Source organism: Octopus bimaculoides, chromosome 13 (genome assembly GCF_001194135.2).
Source record: "Octopus bimaculoides isolate UCB-OBI-ISO-001 chromosome 13, ASM119413v2, whole genome shotgun sequence".
Lineage (NCBI taxonomy): Eukaryota > Metazoa > Mollusca > Cephalopoda > Octopoda > Octopodidae > Octopus > Octopus bimaculoides.
This window is the reverse complement of record NC_068993.1, coordinates 63,959,177-63,962,695: the sequence shown is the minus strand read 5'-3', so window position 1 is coordinate 63,962,695 and position 3,519 is coordinate 63,959,177.

Below are 3,519 nucleotides of genomic sequence, written 5' to 3'. Positions count from 1 at the left end.
TATATATATATATATATATATATATATATGTATGTATATATATATGATACATACATTTGCCCGTATGAAATCATATTCGAAAATTGTATTAATATTTTCTTACCGACTTCCCAGAGGTGAGTAAATTTTCGCTGCAGGCGATAAATTTCCAAACCTGTCACATTTAAATGTACACTTAATTGAAAATTCTAACAGATTTTAGACACTGTGTCGACAATAGAATAAAAATCCATTTGTTTAATTTCAATAGACGCTGTTCAATAATGTTATTCAGTTACCGACGTGTTTTATTTATATGAAATGGTAAACCTGCTGCTATATCCTGAATCTGCCACTTATGTCAAGTTTACAGTGAGAGAATGAATCAATGAGTGTATGAATGTTGTGTGTTGTTTGTTTATATGTTTGTCTGTGAGTATATAGTCTGTGTACTTGCATCGTTGTCTATGATTGTATGTGTGTATGCATGATGTGTGTGTGTGTGTGTGTGTGTGTGTGTGTGTGTGTGTGTGTGTGTGTGTGTGTGTGTGTGTGTGTGTGTGTGTGTAAGACGCTATGTTTTGTAGACCTATCTTTGAGTACAAGTTAACTATTTCAAGCCTAGAAAAATGCAAAAACGGCGCGCAATAAAGTATCAAGAGATTTTAGCCGCACCACAAGTGCTTGAATAGATTTAGGTCTGATTAAGTGAGGGCAAATCAAATAGATATACGTACTCTAGATTCACTTACTGGCCATATTCTAATAGATCTGATATATAATTTATATTACAACTTTATATAATAACGATAAAAAGACAAGAGTTAAGAAATGCAAAGTAAATCTATCGATCTAGATTATTGAATTTGTCAGGAAATTCCTGAAAAAGAAGCGTAGTAAATACATCTGTAAGCGATTCCGAAGACAAGTCTCTCCGTCACCTTCTTACACAATATCTTGTCCAAACTACATATTGATTCGAATTATGTGATTTACTTATTTATAAAATGATACTTTCTGATATGGTCAGATGTAAGCTAAACTTGACCAAATCAAATCAATACAAGATATTGGACTTTCAAATCATAAATTCGGTGATTCTTATACAGAGTCAGTTAATTTTCCCGATAATTAGTTCTCCAATGAACATATGTAGATGGTCATAAATATAGATACACACACATAGTAATACAGCAAACCCACTGTAATGTTAAAGGTGTCTTTTAGCATATATTCGAGTGTTTATCGATATCCATCATTCGAATAAACTTTGTAAGCTGACTATGTCCTAGATCAACGTAATTATGCTTACCCATTCATATACATCCATTAAGTTCTTGCTTAATTGCTATTTCTGGTTTACAAATTAATATACGAAGTCATATCCATATGAATTGAATATCACTGTTAATCTCCAAAACCGATTTCTAAATAGTTTTATAAAATCTCATCTCTCTCCCCTAAGGTAATGAGTTAAAATATTAAACAAAATTGTAAAGGATATATTTCTTTTATACAAGGGTATAAATTAACCACCTGATTATATATTCTAGAGAACCAACAGAAATAGAAGATGGATTATATTCGCATTCAGTACAACGAGAGTATATTTCTGTCAACGTCCCACGTAAATTTAAATATGTACTAAAAGTAGAATATCTGTATACATGAGAATTTACAAATTACCTTCACGTCCACTTATTGCGCCTACTGGAGTGGAGGTGTCTCTTTTCAAAGCCATCTCAGGGTGAAGTTTCAGACATATTACAAAATATTGATCCGTTCCTTCACTATTTATAATTTTAAATTCTGCTTCTACTCGCCCACTCAGATTTTCCATCTAATTACATTGAGGACCTCTTTAAACCCCTTTTTACAATCTTACTCCCTAAAATAAAACAAAGTATCGGCATGATTGGAAGGGTTTCCCTCATAGACGTGTTGCACCAGCTTACTCAGGGTTTAACATGAAACTAAACAGCAGTAATAATGAAAGCTGATTGGTTTATTCGATCGGAGTCGCTTCGGAACGATTAGACGACAGCAGCAAAACAGCGAAGACGCATATGTACCCGATCAAACTGGACTCGGGGCTAAACAACAACAACATAATCAATTCAATCAGAGCCAATCTGAAACTGTTTTATTTGGAACACGGTCAAGAATACTATGATTTAAGAACAATCAATCGTATCGAACTCAGTTTCTTACTATTATTTATTTTAACGGCCCTGGAATGCTAGACGGTTAGCTGAAGTTCTGCAAGGTCTGAACTCTGAACGTAAAAGATATAACTATGGCTCTAATGATACTGTCAATTCATTAGTCATGTGACTAATTATAACAGCAACTCAGAAACAGAGAAGTTTCCAATTCTCTTCGAACCGATTTACAGAAACAATCCTCACCAAATGCAGATATTCTGCTGCTATTTACAAACATAATACCAGGCATATCTCCAACTGAATGAATCCCTACAATGACATCAGCAATATTTTTTATTATTTAAAAACTTGGTGCGACACAAATTTGTAAATATATATGTTGACCATTCTACACCAGTGACTAGATATCTTTTATCTCACCACCAGCTCTTTATAAATAGACGTCTTTCCTTATTGAATATTTTTCACAATTCTGGAATATCTAGGCAATGTCTGGAGATAATGTAAGACGAACGAATGCCAGCGTAAAGATTAACATACATATTTTTTGGGGAAATTGTTGACGTTCGTTGTTCCTAGTGTTCGAGAAATTCGCTTCTTTTTACAACTCTCATTTGTTGTAGTGGTGTATCTAATGACAAATAACATCACTTTGCATGCTGTTTGCATGCAAATTTACGCTAGGCAGGTGGAAGTGAAGCTTCATTCTTTGTTATCTTCGGTCATGCAAAATTCATGTTTCTGTAGAGAGCTATCGACACCATACTTTTTCATCCACTGTATGAATTTCTTGGATTTTCAGTTAAATTATGATCACATTCTTTCTCGTTTTCAGTTGTTCAGAGGTGACTCCGCGGCCTTCAGCTGTTGCAGTGTTTTTTCAAGTATCCAGTGGGATGGCCTTTTCTTTTTGATAAGGCTTTTCCCAGAGAGATGAATTAATCATGGCAACTCGGGATCTAGCCCTCTGGACAAATAATACAAAATGTAGAGCAGGAATTAATGTGTTGCGATTGTACAGGTTGTGCGATGAACGAGAAGAAACAGTGACCCGTGTAGCAAATGAATGTTCTAAAGTCACACAAAAACAGTATAACTCTTGGAGATATGATAATGCTGCAATGATCGTTCACTGGAAAATGTGTAAGAAGTATTGACTTCGTTCGGAACACAAGTGGTATGAAGATGCAACCGAAAAAAGGTGAGTGGGAGTGATGAGGTTAAACTTCTTTGGGAATTTTTATCGAAACAGATCATGTCCTAGCTAGAGCATAATCGACCAAAACGGATGGGAATAATTTGGAGATACAAAACGAATCATACACACATACACACACACACACCTATATATATATATATATATATATATATATAT